We start from the raw sequence: 14,114 nt of genomic DNA, 5'->3' as shown, positions 1-14,114 counted from the left end.
TCTCTTTGGCAACTGTTAGTCCATTCTTGGGTTCTGTGAGTTTGCTATTTTGTTCTTTCAGTTTTCCCTTTGTTCTTATGCTCCACAGATGAGTGAAAAATCATTTGGCACTTCTCTTTCTCTGCTTGGCTTATTTTATTTCACTGAGCATAAATAATAGCCTCCCGCTCCATTCATGTTGTTGCAAATGTGTAGGATTCGTTCTCTTCTTACGGCTGAAGAATATTCCATTGTGTATATAGACCACTTCTTCTTTATCCATACACCTACTGATGGACACTTAGGTGGCTTCCATTTCTTGGCTACTGTAAATAGTGCTGCGATAAACATAGGGGTGCATATGTCTTTTTGAAACTGGGCTCCTGCGTTCTTAGGGTAAATTCCTAGGAGTGGAATTCCTGGGTCAAATGGTATTTTTTTTTTTTTTATTTCTGGTCTTTTGAGGAATCTCCACACCGCTTTCCGCAATGGTTGAACTACTTTACATTCCCACCAGCAGTGTAGGAGGGTTCCCCTTTCTCTGCATCCTAACCAACACTTGTTGTTCCCATTCTTTTCCATGTTGGCCGTACTAACTGGTGTGAGGTGGTATCTCACTGTGGTTTTAATTTGCATTCCCTGATGATCAGTGATGTGGAGCATCTTTTCATGTGCCTGTTGGCCATCTGAATTCCTTCTTTGGAGAAGTGCCTGTTCGGATCCTCCACCCATTTTTTAATAGGGTTATTTGCTTTTCGGGTGTTGAGGCATGTGAGTTGTTGATGTATTTTGGATGTTAACCCCTTGTTGGATATGTCATTTACAAATATATTCTCCCATGCTGATGGACACCTTTTTGTTCCGCTGATGGCGTCCCCTGCTGTAAAGGAGATTTTAGCATGATGTAGTCGCCTTTGTTCCTTTTTTAGTTTGCTTCCCTTGCCCGAGGACACGCGTCCAGGAAAAAGTTGCTCATGTTTATATTCAAGAGATTTTTGCCTATGTTTTCTTCTAAGAGCTTTATGGTTTCATGACTTACATTCAGGTCCTTGATCCATTTTGAGTTTACTTTCCTGTATGAGGTTAGACAGTAATCCAGTTTCATTCTCTTACATGTAGCTGTACAGTTTTGCCCCACACCAGCTGTTGGAGAGGCTGTCAATTCCCCATTGTATATGCATGGCTCCTTTATCATATAATAATTAACCATATATGTTTGGGTGAACATCTGGACTCTCTATTGTGTTCCACTGGTCTGTGCCAGTACCAAAGTGTCTTGATTACGGTGGCTTTGTAGTAGAGCTTGAAGTTGGGAAGTGAGATCCCCCTGCTTTATTCTTCCTTCTCAGGATTGCTTTGGCTATTCGGGGGTCTTTGGTGGTTCCACGTGAATTTTAGACATATTTGTTCCAGTTTGTTGAAGAATGCTGTTGGTACTTTGGTAGGGATACTGCATTGAATCTGTAGATTTCTTTAGGCAGGATGGCCATTTTGACAATATTAATTCTTCCTAGCCAAGAGCATGGAATGAATTTCCATTTGTTAGTGTCCTCTTTAATTTCCCTTAAGAGTGTCTTGTAGACTTCCAGGTATAGGTCTTTCACTTCCTTCGTTAGGTTTCCAGGTATAGGTCTTTCACTTCCTTCGTTAGGTTTCCAGGTATAGGTCTTTCACTTCCTTCGTTAGGTTTACTCCTAGGTATTTTATTCTTTTTGATGCAATTGTAAATGGAATTGTTTTCCTGATTTCTCTTTCTGCTCATTCATCATTAGTGTACACGAATGCAACAGATTTCTGTGTATTAATGTTGTATCCCACAGCTTTGCTGAGTTCACATACTAGATCTAGTAGTTTTGGAGTGGATTCTTTAGGGTTTTTTTATATACAGTATCATGTCATCTGCAAACAGGGACAGTTTAACTTCTTCCTTACCAATATGAATGCCTTTTGTTCCTTTGTGTCGTCTGATTGCCGTGGCTAGGACCTCAAGAACTAGGTCGTATAAAAGTGGGGAGAGTGGGCATCCTTTTCTTGTTCCTGGTCTTAAGGGGAAAGCTTTCAGCTTCTCGCTTTTATGCATAATGTTGGCTGTGGGTTTGTCATATATGGCCTTTATTATGTTGAGGGACTTGCCCTCTATACCCATTTTGCTGAGAGTTTTCCTCATGAACGGATGTCGAATTTTGTCGAATGCTCTTTCAGCATCTATGGAGATGACCGTGTGGTTTTTGCCCTTCTTTTCATTGATGTGGTAGTCGATGTTGATGAATTTTCAAATGTAGCACCATCCTTGCATGCCTGGGAGGAATCCCACTTGATCGTGGTGGATGATACTTCTGATCGATCTTTGAATTCGGTTTGCTAATATTTTCTTGAATATTTTTGCATCTATGTTCATCATGAATATTGGTCGATAATTTTCTTTTATTTATTTTTTCCGTGTGTTTGCATGGTTTGGATATTAGAGTGATGTTGGCCACATAGAATGAGTTTGGGAGTATTTCCACCTCTTCTACTTTTAGAAAGACTTTAAGGAGGATGGGTATTAGGTCTTCACTAAATGTTTGATAAAATTCAGCAGTGAAACCTTCTGGTCCAGGGATTTGGTTCTTGGGTAGTTTTCTGATTACCGATTCAACTTCATTACTGGTAATTGGTCTGTTTAGATTTTCTGTTTCTTACTAGGTCAGTCTAGGAAGTCGTATTTTTCTAGAAAGTTGCCCATTTCCTCTAGGTTTTCCAGTTTGCTAGAATATAATTAATTTTTCATAGTATTCTCTCATAATACTTGTATTTCTGTGGTGTCCGTAGTGACTTTCCTTCTCTCATTTCTGATTCTGTGTATGTGTGTCGACTCTCTTTTTCTCTTGATAAGTCTGGCTTGGGGTTTATCTATTTTGCTTATTTTCTCATAGAACCAGCTCCTGCTTTCATTCATTCTTCCTATTGTTTGATTCTTCTCGATTTTATTTATTTCCGCTCTAACCCTTATCATGCCCATCCTTCTACTGACTTTGGGCCTCATTTGTTCCTCTTTTCCTAGTTTCATTAATTGTGAGTTTAGATTGTTCATTTGGGCTTGTTCTTCTTTTCTGAGATAGGCCTGTATTGCAATATGCTTCCCTCTTAGCACTCTCTTCGCTGCGTCCCACAGATTTTGCAGGGTTGAATTATCGTTGTCACTTGTCTCCATACATTGCTTGACCTCTGTTTTTATTTGGTCATCGATCCATTGGTTATTAAGGTGCGTGCTGTTAAGCCTCCATGTGTTTCTAAGGCTCTTTTCATGTTCTTTGCATAATTTATTTCTAGGTTCATACTCTCGTCTTCTGAGAAGGTGGTTGGTACAATTTCAATCTTTTTGAATTTACTGAGTCTCTTTTTATGGCCTAGTGTATGATCTATACATGAAAATGTTCCATGTGAACTTGAGAAGAATGTGTATTCTGCTGCTTTTGGGTGTGGAGTCCTGTAGATGACTGCTAGATCCATCTGTTCGAATGTGTTATTCAGTGCCTCTGTCTCCTTACTTATTTTCTGTCTGGCTGACCTGTCCTTTGGAGTGAGTGGTGTGTTGACGTCTCCTAAAATGAATGCATTGCATTGTATTTCCCCCTTTGATTCTGTTAAGTATTTGTTACACATACGTTGGTGATCCTGTGTTGGGTGCATAGATATTTATAACGGTTATATCCTCTTGTTGGACTGACTGCTTTATCGTTATATAATGTCCTTCTTCATCTCCGGTTATTTTCCTTGTTTTGAAGTCTATTTTGTCTGATACAAGTTCTGCAACTCCTGCTTTTCTCTCCCCACGAATTGCATGAAATCTCTTTTTTCCATCCCTTCAGTATCAGTCTGTGTATGTCTTTGGGTGTGAAGTGAGTCTCTTGTACGCAGCATATAGATGGGCCTTGTTATTTGATCCATTCAGTGACTCTATGTCTTTTGATAGTGCATTCAGTGCATTTACATTTAGGGTGATTATCGATAGGAATGTATTTATTGCCATTGCAGGCTTTAGGTTTGTAGCTACCAAAGGTTCAAGGGTTATTTCTTTACTATCTAACAGTCTAATTTAACTTGCTTAGTGCTCTATTACAAACAGAAACTAAAGGTTCTTTTCTTTTTCCTCGTTTTTCTTCCTCGTCCATTCTTCAAATATTAGCTAGCATATTCTGTACTCATTCCCTACCCCTTGATTCAATTTGGGGGTAGCTGATTTCATTTCCCATCTGCTTAGTTGTTGTTCTACTTTGCTGTGCTTTTATTTCCACTGGTGACAGCTATTTAGCCCTAGGAATACTTCTATCTACGGCAGGCCATCCAAAATGAACTGTAAAGGTGGTTTTCGGGACATAAATTCTCTCAGTTTCTGCTTCTCTGAAAATTGTTTTAATCCCACCTTCAAATTTAAATGATAACCTTTCCGGGTAGGCTATTCTTGGTTCAAGGCCCTTCTGCTTCATTGCGTTACATACATCAAGTCACTCCCTGCTGGCCTGTAAGGTTTCTATTGAGAAGTCTGATGATAGCCTGATGGGTTTTCCTTTGTATGTGATCTTTTTCCTCTCTAGCTGCTTTCAAAACTCTATCCTCGCCCTCGATCTTTGCCATTTTAAGTACTATATGTCTTGGTGTTGTCTTCCTTCGGTCCCTTGTGTTGGGAGATCTGTGAATCTCCATGGCCTGAGAGACTATTATCTCCTTCCCCAGACTGGGGAAGTTTTCAGCAATTACCTCCTCATGACACTTTCTATCCCTTTTTCTCTGTCTTCTTCTTCTGGTAGTCTTCAAATATGAATACGGTTCCGTTTGGATTCATCACACAGTTCACTCACTATTCTTTCATTCCTAGAGATCCTTTTTTCTCTCTGTGCCTGTTTCTTTGTATTCCTCGTCTCTAGTTTCTATTCTCTTCACCAACTCTTCTACTACATCTAATCTGCCTTTAAATCCCTCCTTTGTATGTTTCGTTTCAGACATGGAATTTCTTAATGATTGAACCTCCATCCTAAATTCATCCCTGAGTAATTAAAATGGCAAAGATCAAGGATAAGGACAGACTATTGAAAACAGCCACAGAGAGAAATAAGATCACATACAAAAGACATGCCATCAGGCTAACTTCTTCTCAGCAGAAACATTACAGGCCAGAAGGGAGTGGCATGATGTATTTAATGCAATAAAGCACAATGGCCTAAAACCAAGAATACCTTATCCAGCAAGATTACCATTTAAATTTGAAGGAGGGATTAAACAACTTCCAGATAAGCAAAAGCTGAGAGAATTTACCTTCCACAAACCATCTCTACATTGTATTTTGGAGGGACTGCTGTAGATGGAAGTGTTCCTAAGGTCTAATAGCTGTCACTAGAGGTAAGAAAAGCACAGTAAAGAAAGTAGAACAGCTAATTACTAAGAAAATGCAAAATTAAATTTACTGTCCCCAAAGCCAACCGAAGAATAGACAAAGAGTACAGAATATAACACCTAATACATGAGGAATGGAGGAAGAAGAAAAAGGAGAAAAAGAAAAGAACCTTTGGATTGTGTTTACGATAGCATATTAAGTTTAAGTTACGTTAGACTCTTAGATAGTAAGGAAGTTAACCTTGAACCTTTGGTAACCAAGAATCTAAAGTCCGCAATGGCAATAAGTGCATAACTATCGATAATCACCCTAAATGTAAATGGACTGAATGTACCAACCGGAAGACATAGAGTCATTGAATGGATAAAAAAACAAGACCCATCTATATGCTACCTGCGAGAGACTCACTTGAAACCCAAAGACATACACAGACTAAAAGTGAAGGGATGGAAAAATATATTTCATGCAACTAACAAGGAGAAAAAAAATCAGGAGTTGCGGTACTTGTATCAGGCAAAATAGACTTCAAAACAAAGAAAGTCACAACCGATAAAGAAGGACATTACATAATGATAAAGGGGTCAATCCAATAAGAGGAAATAAACATTATAAATACCTATGCTCCCAACACAGGAGCACCTACAAATGTGAACCCATTACAAACAGAATTAAAAGGGGAAATAGAATACAATGCATTCATTCTAGGAGACTTCAACACTCCAGTAACTCTGAGGGACAGATCAACAAGACAGAAAATAAGTAAGGACATACAGGCATTGAACAACACATTAGAACAGATGGACCTAACATACATCTACAGAACTCAACACCCAAAAGCAGCAGAATACACATTCTTCTCAAGTGCACCTGGAACGTTTTCAAGAATAGATCATAGACTAGACCACAGCAACAGCCTTGGCAAATTCAAAAAGATTGAAATTGTACCAACCAGTTTCTCAGACCAGAAAGGTATGAAACTAGAAATAAATGCTGCAAAGAAAATGAAATATCCCACAAATACATGGAGGTTTCACAGTATGCTCCTAAATAACCAATGGATCAATGACCAAATAAAAACATAGATCCTGCAATATATGGAGACAAATGACAATAATTCAAGAGCACAAACTCTGTGGGATGCGGCCAAGGGCATGCTGAGAGGAAAGTATATTGCAACACAGGCCCACCTCAGGAAAGAAGGACAATCCCATATGAGCAGTCTAAACTCACAATTAATGAAACCAGAAAAAGAAGAACAAATGAGGCCCAAAGTCAGTACAAGGAGTGACACAATAAAGATTGGAGCAGAAATAAATAAAATTGAGAAGACTAAAACAATAGAAAGAATCAATGAAAGCAAGAGCTAGTTCTTCGAGAAGATAAACAAAATAGATAAACCCCTAGCCAAACTTAACAAGGAAGGAAAGAGAGTCTGCCCACATAAACAGAATCAGAAATGAGAAAGGAAAAGAATCCCTATGGACACCAGAGAAATGCAGAGAATTATTAGAGAATACCATGAAAAATTATGTGGTAACAAACTGGATAACCTAGAAGAAATGGACAACTTTCTAGAAAAACACAACCTTCCAACGCTGACCAAAGAGGAAACAGAAAATCTGAACAGACCAATTGCCAGCAACGAAATTGAACTGGTAATCAGAAAAACTACCCAAGAACAAAACTCCTGGACCAGATGGCTTCACCATTGAATTTAATCAAACATTTAGGGAAGACCTAATACTCATCCCCCTTAAAGTTTCCCACAGAACAGAAGAGGTGGGAATACTTCCAAAATCATTGTATGAGGCCAGCCCCCATCACTCTAATACCAAAACCAGGCAAAGACACCACAGAAAAAGGAAAATTACAGACCAATATCCCTGATGGACATAGACGCAAAATCACTCAACAAAATATTAGCAAACCAAATTCAAAAATACATCAAAAAGATCATCCATCATGATCAAGTAGGATTTCTTCCGGGGAGGCTAGGATGGTACATTGGAAAATCCATCAACATCCTCAACCACATCAACAAAAAGTAGGACAAAAACCAACACCATTCACGATAAAAAACTCTCAACAAAATGGGTATGGAAGGCAAGTACCTCGACATAATAAAGGCCATATATGACAAACCCACAGCCAACATTATACATAACAGCGAGAAGCTGAAAGCTTTCCCCTTAAGACCAGGAACAAGACAAGGATGCCCAGTGTCCCCACTTCTATTTAACATAGTACTGGAGGTCGTAGCCACGGCCATCAGGCAACACAAAGAAATAAAAGGCATCCAGATCGGCAAGGAAGTAGTTTAACTGTCCCTGTTTGCAAATGCCACGACATTGTAAATAAAAAAACCCTCAGGAATCCACTCCAAAACTACTAGATCTAATATCTGAATTCAGCAAAGTTGCAGGACGCAAAAGTAATACGCAGATTTCTGTGGCATTCCTATACGCTAACAATGAACTAGCAGAGAGAGAAATCAGGAAAACCAATTCCATTCACAATTGCATCAAAAAGAATAAAACACCTAGGAATAAACCTAACCAAGGAACCGAAAGACCTATCCTCTGAAAACTACAAGACGCTCATGAGAGAAATTAAAGAAGATATCAATAAATGGAGACACATCCATGCTCATGGATAGGAAGAATTAATATTGCCAAAATGGCCATCCTGCCTAAAGCAGTCTATAGATTCAATGCAATTCCTATCAAAATCCCAACAGCATCCTTCAACCAACTAGAGAAAATAGGCCTAAAATTCATATGGAACCACAAAAGACCCCGACTAGCCAAAGCAATCGTGAGAAGGAAGAATAAAGCAGGGGGGATTACGCTCCCCCACTTCAAGCTCTAGTACAAAGCCACAGTAATCAAGACAATTCGGTACTGGCACAAGAACAGTCCCATAGACCAGTATGGGAGAATATATTTGTAAGTGACATATCTGACAAGGGGTTAACATCCAAAACATATAAATAACTTACATGCCTCAACACCCAAAAAGGCAAATAACCCAGAGAACAAATGGCAGAGGCTATGAAGAGACAGTTCTCCAAAGAGAAATTCCGATGGCCAACAAGCACATGAAAAGATGCTCCACATCACTAATCATCAGGGAAATGCAAATTAAAACCACAATGAGATATCACCTCACACCAGTAAGGATGGCCAGCATCGAAAAGACTGAGAACAACAAATGCTGGCGAGGATGCAGAGAAAGGGGAACCCCTCCCCCCCTACACTGCTGGTGGGAATGTAACGTAGTTCAAGACGTTGTGGCAAGCAATACGGAGGTTCCTCAAAACACTAAAAATAGAAATACCATTTGACTCTGGAATCCCACTCCTTGTAATTTACCCAAAGAATACAACTTCTCAGATTCAGAAAGACATATGCACCCTTTTGTTTATTACATCACTTTTTACAATGGCCAAGATACGGAAGCAACCTAAGTGTCCATCTGTAGATGAACGGATAAGGAAGATGTGGTACACATACACAATGCAATACTATCCAGCCATAAGAAAGAAACAAATCCTATCATTTGCAACAACATGGATGGGGCTGGAGGACATTATGCTCAGTGAAATAAGCCAGGCAGAGAAAGACAAGTGCCAAATGATTTCCCTCTTTTGTGGAGTATAACAATGAAGCAAAACTGAAGGAACAAAATGGCAGCAGACTCAGAGACTCCAAGAATGAACTAGAGGTTACCAAAGGGGAGGGGTGTGGGAGGGCAGGTGGGGAGGGAGGGAGAAGGGGATGGAAGTGTATTACGTTTAGTACACATGGTGTGAGGGATCACGGGGAGAACAGTGTAGCACAGACAAGGACATAGTGTATCCTTGGCATCTTGCTGCACTGATGGACAGTGACTGCACTGGGGCATGGGTGGGGACTTGATAATAGGGGAAAATGTAGTACCCACATTGTTTTTTCACGTGAAACCATCATAAGAGTGTATATCAATCATACCTTAATAAAAAAATGTTTTTAAAAAGCTGCCTGTTAGGCTCTCTTTAAAACCCTATTTAAAATGGTAACTCCTCTTCATTTCCAATCTACCCCTCTCACAACACTTCGTTTTCCTCAAATGAAAAATATTAAAATGACTTATTCACTGATTGACTTTTTTTTCTGTTGCTGCCCACACACAGTCTTCAGTTGAAATGTGCTATGCAAGCAGGAATTTGTTTCTATTTCGTTTACCCTGCTATACCCCCAGTGCGGGTGAAGCCCTCAATAAACATTTGTTGAGTAACCCTGTACCAGTCTTAACACTTAAATGTCATGTTTAAAGAGCTATCATAAAATTACAACTGAAATGTCTCTAAAATGACAAATCTGAAAATATGGGTGAGGAAAGAACTCTTTCTCTTTCTTCAAAAATAGAGACAGGGAGTTTTAATGATACGTCTTGCTAGTGCAGCTATGACGACAAGCTTCTTACCATTTACTTTAATGCCCAGGAACCTTCGGCAATGACTGGTTAGTGGAGGCATGAGAAAAGATAAGGACCTAGTTCTGTGCATGCACCATTCCTCAGGGAATAGCAGACATTGGGATTTGAGTACAAAGGAATGAAATTCAAAAACAATCTCATCTGCTGAAGAAATAGTTATATCAGGGGAGAGGGTCCCAAATGTCAAAAGGCCATGATGCAAGGAAATAATATAAACAGTTATGTGCATCTAGGATTTTTATTTTGACTACAAATATGAGCTTTGAAGGCAGCAAGAAACATCTCTCAAAATTCACTCTTTGCAACTCACGGCAGGTGGCATTACCGGATCACCCAATTTTTCACAAGTCCCTCGCATGCTTTTTGCTCCGGGGTAATATTTTCTCCCCACCCCCACCCCCCACCCGCCCTCTGACCTTTCTTCTCCACATGTATCCACATAACTGAAACTCTGCATGCTCTATTGCAAATGCTTAGTTTACCACATAAGTGGATTTACTGGCAAATGCTTTCTTCTTGTTCTGAAAATGTAAGTATCAGAATAAAATTCAGAGACAAGGTTTCAAAATATTAGTCTTTCTCTTATATCCTCAAATCTTGGAAATATTAATGAGTATTATGCACAAGAGGCCTGGAGAGAGTGTATGAAAATGTTTAACTGATAAATTACGGGGGACAGATTTATTATCAGTATCCTGGTGAATTTTGTTGCTTGTTCAATAGACCAAAAAAATGACAAAATTTCTGATTCCACTCTAATATCATATCTCTCCCACCCACATAGTGCAATCTGTTTCACTAATTTAATATGACTTGGTTTCATGGCAAATGACCTGTCCTTAAAGGACAAACCGTTCAGCGTCTGTGTGCTTCCTGTTTCTTGCATTTGCGGGATCTTTGCATTGTGACTTTTAAAGTGTGTGGACCCAAGCGATACTGTTCGGAAAACCCAGATGTGTGGGTATTAATACTGATCTGATTTACCATGGGGTCCCAAGGTCAGTGAAAATGACTAAGATAGCTTGGAGTAGGGCACCAACATATCAGGACACAGGCCAGAGCATGACAGACAAAAATGAAGTGAGTTTTAAAAACTCAGTCAAATTCAGTTATGAAGATAACCACTAAGACCTGTGTGGCAACTAAACGAGCTTTTTCATCAACAAAAGAAACAGCAGAATAGTTTGTGGGCATCCTATAAGTATGTTATTTTTGAAATGTACTCATATCAGCAGCCTCTCACATTAATAGTAATATCATGCTTTTTTTTTTTTTCTCTTTGCCTCTGTGTATTCTGTGTGCTACTTGTGCTGAAGTACAATTTAAATGCTCGTAAGTGAAACGCACTCTGTTTTTCATTCCTAATGAATTTCCAAGATTCACTAACTCTACAATTTGCTGTCTCCAGAAAAGATGACATTTATTATTGCCCACATACTGTACAACAATCTCAGCTGAGAAAGTTACACAACTATTCAGAATAAAAATACTAAGTAATCCTTTTTTGAAAAGTATTCACTATACAATCATAACAAATCAAGAGAGGAATTTTTTGTCTTACAGGCCGAACAAAACACACACACACACACACACACACACAGACACACACACACACACACACGCAAACGCAAACACGAACCAAAAAAAGTCCCCTCATATAATTTGAGAAATCTGGGACCTGCCCTAATTGCCACCTGAGATGATGTGATTGTTATGGGAAACAGACTGAACTACCAGACTCCATTCAGAAAAGGTGCAGTCCACATAGCCTCATGGGCAATGAGATTATAAACAGCAGTCTTTCCACTTAATGCCAAATGTGGTGACGGCCATGAGTAGGTTTCTAAGGAGACAAGACATAGAAAAAGTTAAGCTTTGATTCAGTAACAACAAACTGGAGAAAGTTCAGGAGCAGGAGGGAGGGAAGCAAGACATTCCATGTCAACAGAAAATGCCTTGAATGGCCACAAATGTACCAGAGGCAAGTATAAAAACAAAAACACTTCAAACACAGAAAGGAGCAATCGAAGCGATTTAGAACACCACACACACAAATCTGAACATGCAAGTGAACTTTACCACCACACTTTTGGAAAAATTGGCCAAGTCTCATCCCATCAACAGTCCAGCCACTCAGAGCAGTGGCTCTCCCTAAGGTCAGGTGCCCCAAACGGCATATCTAGTTCTCACATTCACAAGAGAGGGCATTAAAATTTTCAACCAGGGAAATTTGAATGCCAAAGTGCAGGGCTCTTCCCCATGCTCTGGAGCTGAAGCCACCAGCTGGAGAGAGAGGGAAAGCATTTCCTACACACCAAACTTGTGTGGTCATGTCATACACATCTGTGCCGGAACGAGAGAGGCCCTTCGAGCCATCGCTTTGCAATACCATAAACAAGCACAGAGAGAGGAATATTTGCCCTGCCCCGTCACTGTTCCTCAGTGAGACACCACCTTTTCCAATGTGAGACTTGAGTAGTGCTTCATTTGGCGTTACTATCACTATTACTGATTATGATAAATTAGTTTTACAGAATGCTTTAGAAGAGATTTCATATACACTGATTTGCTTGTACAATACTCTGTACATGGTACGTAGATGAGGTTAACAAATAGAGGTTAAGTGACATATTCAAAGTTACAACTTCTGCACTCCTTATGTGTAAATCCTGTTCCTGACGTAACTGAGAGATTATAATTGAGAGATTACAACAAACCCTGTTTTTTATTTTATTTTTTGCATCTAATTAGAATGAAATCATACTCTTGGGGTATAGGTTGTGAGGATCAGCTTTGTTGTTTTAACAGAAACCTCATTCTGTATTTCTTTATGCAAAAACAAGGTAAGGACATTTGGTGGAAGAGCCAGCAAACCCCACTAGAGTGCAATAGCCGATGTCATCGCCGCGCCCTCCGAACTCATGAACGTGTCCGGCAGAGAAACCACCCACGCCGTCAGCCACTTTATCCTCATGGGCTTTCCCTCCAGGCCCGAAGCGCAGCTCCTCTACTTCGGGCACTTCTCTGCGGCCTACACCCTGACCCTGATGGGGGAACGCGGCCGTTGCCTGCGCTGTGCGGTGGGACCGACGCCTTCACAGCCCGATCGATGTACATCCTCTTGGGGAATTTCTCTCTCCTGGAACTATGTTATGTCACCACCACCACCGTCCCCAACATGTTGGCCAGCTACCCGTCCACAAGCAAGTCCATCTCCTTTGTGAGCTGTCTTGTGCAGTTCTCCTTCTTCTCTTCCGGGTGCGAAGAGGGCTTCTTCCTTTGCATCATGGCCTTTGACAGGCACCTTGCCGTGTGCCGCCCTCCGCGTTACCCGCGCATCATGACCAGACAGCTGTGCACGGGCCTCGTCGTCCTTGGATGGTCGTGTGGGTTCACCCTCCTACCTACCGCCAGTTGTCCTCATTTCTCAGCTGCCCTACCGTGGCCCAAACACCATCAGCCATTTCGTGTGTGATCCTGTCCCACTGATGGTGCTGTCGTGTTCTGATGACACCACCACACAGTTCATTTACTCGACCTTCAATTCTGTTTTCATGATCGGCCCCCTTCTCTTTATCCTTTGCTCCTACGCTCTGGTGACTCTGGCTGTGCTACGGATGCCCTCAGCAGCGGGCAAACGCAAGGCTTTCTCCACTTGTGCTTCTCATCTGGCTGTGGTGATCCTGTTTCTTTGGCTCTGTTACGGTGATGTGCGTTAGTCCCGGATCGGGACACCCAGTGGACATGGAAAAAATCGTTACTTTGTTTTATTCTGTGAAAACACCTCTGTGCATTCCGCTAATATATAGGCTCAGGAACAAGGAGATGAAGGCTGCTCTGAGGAAGATCCTGAGGACTGCCCAAGGTATTCATAAAATACAAAGAGCCAAATTCTTCTCTCAAACGCAACTGATCTCAAGACATGAGTGATATATTTGTCGACAAATTCATTAACTTTTATTAAGAAACTACTATAATGAGGGCCCATTATCATCCTAAGCAAGATGCAGTAATGTTATTTAAGAATGTTTTAACTAACAAGTGAATGCAACTGTGTTGAAGTTAGTATCAAGTAAATGAAATGATATGTATGTAAGTCAATCAGTCTCTATATGTAATTCAATTTCTAAAGAGAAGGTAGAAGCATGCTGTGCATTGCTGAGTTGAATTAACTAATATACATGTAGTAGAGATCATAGATTGCTTTGGGGATTAACACTCCAAACCAGTAGTTCTCCACTAACACGCACTGATTGATAAAGAAGTCTCGAATTTGAAGGAAGTC

At 40.3% G+C, this 14,114-nt stretch overlaps 1 pseudogene; it reads left to right on the top strand.

Annotated features, from left to right (window-relative positions):
- Positions 1-12,744: 12,744 nt before the first annotated feature.
- On the top strand, positions 12,745-13,702 carry LOC130679424 (olfactory receptor 11G2-like; annotated as a pseudogene).
- The last annotated feature ends 412 nt before the right edge of the window (positions 13,703-14,114 follow it).

Source organism: Manis pentadactyla, chromosome 11 (assembly GCF_030020395.1).
Source record: "Manis pentadactyla isolate mManPen7 chromosome 11, mManPen7.hap1, whole genome shotgun sequence".
Lineage (NCBI taxonomy): Eukaryota > Metazoa > Chordata > Mammalia > Pholidota > Manidae > Manis > Manis pentadactyla.
Note: the sequence above shows the minus strand (reverse complement) of the source record. Positions and strands in the feature narration are given on the sequence as shown.